The sequence below is a fragment of the Vipera ursinii genome, assembly GCF_947247035.1.
Source record: "Vipera ursinii genome assembly, chromosome: 16".
In the NCBI taxonomy this organism is placed as follows: domain Eukaryota; kingdom Metazoa; phylum Chordata; class Lepidosauria; order Squamata; family Viperidae; genus Vipera; species Vipera ursinii.
The window spans coordinates 2,706,549-2,713,317 of record NC_139529.1 but is presented as its reverse complement, the minus strand read 5'-3'; positions in this window follow the sequence as shown (position 1 = coordinate 2,713,317).

Genomic DNA, 6,769 nt, shown 5'->3' with positions numbered 1-6,769 from the left:
AGGTGTCAGGACCCACCCCAATCCACATCTTAGGAAAGAACTCTTGGAGACAGGATTGTCCAAACAGGAACTTTTACTAAAACATGGTTGACAGTGGATAATCTAGACAGGATCTGGAAAATGTGTTGCAGATCGATACTTTTAAAGTGTCCCCGAGTAAAAACCTCTACCTTCAGTCCATTTGGTCAATCCGGGTTCAGTTAAGTTTCATGTGTCAAAACCCTTCTTGGGAAAAGAGAACTTCAATGCATTTTCAACTTTTGCTTCCTCCCCTTCAAATTCCAATCAGAGATAAACCAGAATTCCTCATCCCCCTCTTTCTTTGTTCTTCTCAGTTCAAAGTTTCTTCCCTGGTCTTTGATGATGGCCTCCAGGCAGGCTGAATAAACAACCTTCCATCTAATGGATAGGGATAGCCAATTAATGGGAATGGCAGAATCCATCGTCCCGGGCCTAGGTTTGCAGCTCTCCAGCCTTGAACAGGGCAGCAGTGGGAAGAGGACCCACAGAAATTGCTCTTGGTTGCTCTCATGGAATTTATGGAACCATCTTCCGGTCGAGCTCTGGATGGCGCCCGACCTTCGCTCCTTCCGGCACGATCTCAAAACCTACCTTTTCGAACAAGCTGGCCTGGCCTGATGGGATGGGGTTGGGTTTTATTAATCTGTTTTAACCTTTTTTAATGTGTTCTAACTTATTCATGGGCATTGTTGTTTAATCGTTTTTAATTTTTGTATCTTGTTTTTTAATATGTATTGCCCTGTTCACCGCCCTGAGTCCTTCGGGAGAAGGGCGGTATACAAATAAAATAAATAAACAAATAAATAAATAAATAAATAATATGTTGCCATTGAGGCTTATTGCAGGGACTCGCCCAAAGGGTGTCCACTGGGAACCTTCTCCAGCCGGGGACTCTCAGCCTGGCCCTGGACATCATTGGCTGTCCTGGGAAGTAATCTTGATTAGGGTTAGTTGGGACTTCAATGGGAAAGGTGGTTCTCAAGGCCAGTTTACGGGACCATCTCTTCTCCCCATTTTCCTTCTTTCTCTTTGGCAGGGCAGAAGAATTCCTCATCCCCCTCTTTCTTTGTTCTTCTCAGTTCAAAGTTTCTTCCCTGGTCTTTGATGATGGCCTCCAGGCAGGCTGAATAAACAACCTTCCATCTAATGGATAGGGATAGCCAATTAATGGGAATGGCAGAATCCAGTAACAGGGTGAGATTTAGGGTTGCACAGATAGGGAGTTAGGAATGGAATATAAATGGATTCTGACACCAGGGTTCCAAATTCACAGCTCTAGTGCCTTCCAAACTGCCTGATCAAAGGAAGCACCTGATTTTCCATGCTATTTTTTTATTTAGAAGAAAGTCATAAATCAAAATTTACACTCAATGCATTATGAAGGATCTGTCAATACTGTTTAATTGCATCAGTGTCAATGGATTTCACAGTAAATTGAAATTATTTGGTAAAAAGGTACCCCTAAATACTTTTTGCTCCAATGGGAGGATTCGACCATTCACCTTGTCCTTGACTCTTCTGCACAGAATTTGAGGGGCCGAAACTGGGCACAGTATTTATGATGCAGGTTGAGCAAAGCAGAACCGATCAGAACAATTCTTGGCCTCTGTTTCATGGCCCTGATCTGAATTCTTAGGACAGTTTCTGGCTCCTTCTCCTCCTTCAGGGTCTCAGCTGCAGCCAGGATGGCCCAGAAAAGGGGCAGCTGAGAGGCCGGCTGGAACTCAAGCAGGAAGTAAGGAAGGCTGGTCTTGGACAACAGGCAAAGCCCCAGAAATCCAGCCCTTGTCAACACTGCCACACTTAGCATGTGTGAATGGGGTGTTAGATTCTAGGGAAGAAATTGTGTTGTGTTGTGTGAACTGAAACAAGACGTTGTGCTGAAGTACAAAATCGCAACTTTCTTGCCATTCAGCCTCTACAGTGCGTTTGCCAGCCTACCTGGGTAGGTTGTTGTGAGCTCTAATCTAGGGCCAGACAGTGCCCCGCCTCCTTGAGAGGAATAGCTGCCCTCCAAAGGAAACACTGGGCCGAGCGTATCTGGGCTGCAGTGGTCCCAAGGGCCAGCAGGTGGCGCCAAGACCCATCCTTGGCTGCCCCTGATGGCCAGTGGGGGAGTTGCTGTTCAGCTGTACTTCATCTCCAGGGCTGGGAAAGCCATGGCGCTCCGCGCCCCCCCCTCAACAAAGACCTCAGCGGGTCCCTCAAAGATCTTTCCACTGGCAGTTCCTGGGCAAGTGCAAGGAAGGACCCGCGGATTGTGGGGGACGGAGCTGGAGGGCTGGCGTGGCCTTCATCGTCCCGGGCCTAAGTTTGCAGCTCTCCAGCCTTGAACAGGGCAGCAGTGGGAAGAGGACCCACAGAAGTTGCTCTTGGTTGCTCTCATATGTTGCCATTGAGGCTTATTGCAGGGACTCACCCGAAGGGTGTCCACTGGGAACCTTCTCCAGCCGGGGACTCTCAGCCTGGCCCTGGACATCATTGGCTGTCCTGGGAAGTAAAGCTTGATTAGGGTTAGTTGGGACTTCAACGGGAAAGGTGGTTCTCAAGGCCAGTTTACGGGACCATCTCTTCTCCCCACTTTCCTCCTTTCTCTTTGGCAGGGCAGAAGATGTGAGAAAAAAACCCAAGAAAAACATTTGGGAAAATCATGAGATGAATACAAATATTTAAAGTCAAACAATAATTGCATATCCTCCTTCCCGCCCCCCTATGCACGAAGAGGTTCCAGTGTGAATGCAGAGCGAGTGAAGGGAGGGGCAGAAGCTCTGGAGAGCCAAAACACCGAAACAGGCAGATTCGTCCATGAGATCAGGATCAGAATCACAGAATTAATGTAAATGAATTAACAAATAAATGATGATGATGATGATGAGAGTTGGAAGAAACCCTGGAGGTCTTCTAGTCCAGCCCCCTGCTCAGGAAGGAGACCCTATACCATATCAGACAAATGGCTGTCGAGTCTCTTCTTAAAACCTTCCAGTGTTGGAGCACGTTCAGCTTCTGGTGGCAGGTAGTTCCACTGCTTAATTCTTCTCCCTGTCAGGAAATTCCTCCTTCCTCCCCGCTGTTTCCCTCCGTCGCTGCTTCTCCCGCCTTCGGGGGGCTTCGGGGACGAGCCCGGCTCCCTCCTCCTCGGGGCGCCCCCCAGATACGGGAAGGCTGCTCTCCCGCCTCCCCCGCCCTTCTCCCCTTCTGCTCCCACCCCCGCGCGGGAGGGGGGCTGCCTGGGGGCCGTGGGGGGCCTGGCCGGAGCCCCCCCGGAGGAAGAAGGGAGGAAGCGCCCCCCAACTGCCCCCCGCCCTGCCTGGGGAGAGACTTCGCTACTACGCAGGCGCCATGTAGCTGATGGATGCAAGGAGGACGCCGATTGGTCGCTCTGGCGAGGGCGGCTATTGGCGGAAAGACTCGTAGGGGCGGTCCCTTCAAGCGAAAGAGGAAAAGCAACCAGCAAAAGGGCTCGCAGGGAACTGTCGCCTCCACTTCCGGGAACGAATCGAACTGAGGCGCTTAATTGACTCGGCCGCGGACTGGCTCGGAGCCAGGTAGGGCGCAAGGGATGCCGGGAGTCGCAGTCCGAGTTCTTCTCTGGCGGAGAAAGGGGGGAGGGGGGAGCCCGAGGCCTGGTCTGGCGGGAGGGGCGCTGGGAGGGAGGCCTGCCCGGAAAGTCTCACTGAGAGGCCGAGGCTTCGGCCTTGGTTCCCGGGCGGGACTGGGACTTCCCTCTGGGGAAGGGACGAAGCCGTGACCCGCCTCTCCCCCTTCGCCCCTGCAGGAGTTCGGGCGAGCCCGGCGGAGGAAGGAAGGAAGGAGGACACGTGGAGCAGCCCCTGGAGGAGACTGCGGGGAAGGCGTGGAAGGGATGAGCCGAAGGGGACTCCGGGAAAGGAGGCCACCTGGAGGGCGAAGCGGGGAACAGGAAACGGGCAGAGATCCTGAGACGGCCCTGGAGGGCGGAGGGTCCCTCAGAAGAGGCGGGAGACTCGGGAAACGCCACAGAATCCAGGAGGGAGGAAAGAAATATCAGTGCCTGGAATGTGGAAAATCCTTTAAAAGAAATAGAGATCTTGAAAGGCATCTAAGAACCCACACTGGAGAGAAGCCATATAAATGCCTAGAGCAGACATGTCAAACACAAGGCCCGGGGGCCAGATCCGGCCCGCGAAGTGGTTTCATGCGGCCCATGAAGCCATCCTGGAAACAGTTTGGGAACGGCCCCCACTGCCTTGGCCATGGCCCAGAGACCCTCCTCCTGCCAGAGACCCTCAGATCTGTCCCACTCCTGCCCAGGCCCCCCATAGGAACCCTTGATGCCAACGATGTAGAGCTGGCCACGCCCACCCAGTAGGCCACGCCCACCCAGGCCACACCCACCCGGCCCCCTGAGGGCAACCGCCATGCTGATGCGGCCCTCAATGAAATTGAGTTTGACACCCCTGGCCTAGAGTCTGGAAAGACCTTCATTCAGATGGGAAACCTTTATGTACATCAAAGGATCCACTCAGGAGAGAAACCACATAAATGCCTGGAGTGTGGAAAGACCTTCAGTCAGACGGGAAACCTTTATTTACATCAAAGGATCCACTCAGGAGAGAAACCACATGAATGCCTGGACTGTGGAAAGAGCTTCAGTCGGAGGGGAAGCCTTTATGTACATCAAAGGATCCACTCAGGAGAGAAACCACATAAATGCCTAGAGTGTGGAAAGACTTTCAGTCAGAGGGGAAACCTTTATGTACATCAAAGGATCCACTCAGGAGAAAAACCACATGAATGCCTGGAGTGTGGAAAGAGCTTCAGTCAGAGGGGAAACCTTTATTTACATCAAAGGATCCACTCAGGAGAGAAACCACATGAATGCCTGGACTGTGGAAAGAGCTTCAGTCGGAGGGGAAACCTTTATGTACATCAAAGGATCCACTCAGGAGAGAAACCACATGAATGCCTGGAGTGTGGAAAGAGCTTCAGTCGGAGGGGAACTCTGTACAGACATCAAAGCATCCACACAGGAGAAAAACCATTTAAATGCCTAGAGTGTGGAAAGAGTTTCAGTCAGAGGGGAAACTTTTATGTACATCAAAGGATCCACTCAGGAGAAAAACCACATGAATGCCTGGAGTGTGGAAAGAGCTTCAGTCTGAGGGGACACCTTTATAGACATCAAAGGATCCACTCAGGAGAGAAACCATTTAAATGCCTGGAGTGTGGAAAGAGCTTCAGTCAGAGGGGAAAACTTTATACACATCAAAGGATCCACTCAGGAGAGAAACCACATAAATGCCTGGAGTGTGGAAAGAGCTTCAGTCAGAGGGGACACCTTTATGTACATCAAAGGATCCACTCAGGAGAGAAACCACATAAATGCCTGGAATGTGGAAAGAGCTTCAGTCAGAGGGGAAGCCTTTATGTACATCAAAGGATCCACACTGGAGAGAAACCACATAAATGTCTGTAGTGTGGAAATTGCTTCAGTCGGAGGAGCAACCTTTATGTACATCAAAGGATCCATTCAGGGGGAAAAGAGCTTTACTGAAAATAGGGGTCTTCGTAGACATCAAAGAATTCACACAGGAGAGAAACCATATGTCTAGAGTTTGGAAGGTGTGAACACTTACCCTTCATTGCCACCTCATCCTTTGTGTTTCACCATTTTACTGTTCCCTTTATTGCTACTCTGTTTAATGATTTTGCTATTCTGCGATGTCTAATAGTTGAATTTGAATCTTACACACTTTTCAAAGGGGTACGTAATCTTATGAGTAGAAGTCTATTCAATTCCACAAACCCGTATCACAATTTCTTCTCATTGGTGAGATTTCATTTTGAGATTCAGAAGCTGCTACTGGAATGTTCTGAAGAAACTTAGCAATTTCCATTGTGCCCACGGTTCTTTCCATGGGCCTGGAAATCAGCGTTCTCTCCTGGGTTGATTTTCCCCTTAAAATAGAACTCTCGCCTCTTCAGTACCTTTTGGCACACTCCCTCCTTCTACACAGAGAACAAACCACTCTTATTACTGAATCAGTTAATTATTACTGAATCAATTAATGAGTCAATTTACCCTTGTCTCTCCTTATGCGGGCCATAACCTTTGCCTCCTCTGAAGACCTCTGTGTTGCAGGAATACAGTCCTTGCTGAAGGCCAAGCAACGGGTTTCTTGAACTTGGTTGTGCTTTCTTGTAACTTTAATATTTTTATGATAACCTTGTAATATTATAGGTGCCTGTAACTTTCTAACTGCAAAACAAGGCACTCTCTCAGGCTGAATAGCAAAGGACTTTTTCATTTGTACATGCTAAAGTTTCAGCTGGCCGAAATGGTAACTTTTCACCACAGATTTCTGTGGCTCATGATGCTCATGATGCCTTTTCCCATGCGAATGTTCTCCTTTTAATACATTGGTTTTAAATGGTTATGTTATGGGATATTTAACTTACTCTCCATGTTTCTGATTAACAGGATTTCTTCCGTCCAATCAACTGTTCTTTTGTACTTTTTCTACTGTATGTGTACTGTGCTCTTTTCATTAAGAGAAACCTTGTGAGATTAATAAGTTGCCTTTAAATGATCTTCTAATTTGAACAAGTGTGCCGTGTCACAATCTAGGTGTCTGACCTACCCCAGCTTGGACCCTTACGAAGGAAAGATCCTCAACTTCATCAGATTAAAGCAAAAGGTGCCTCTGGTAGAAACCAGTTCTGGGCTTCTGTGGTCTTTGTCACCTGTCATTTCCCACTTTCCTGTTTC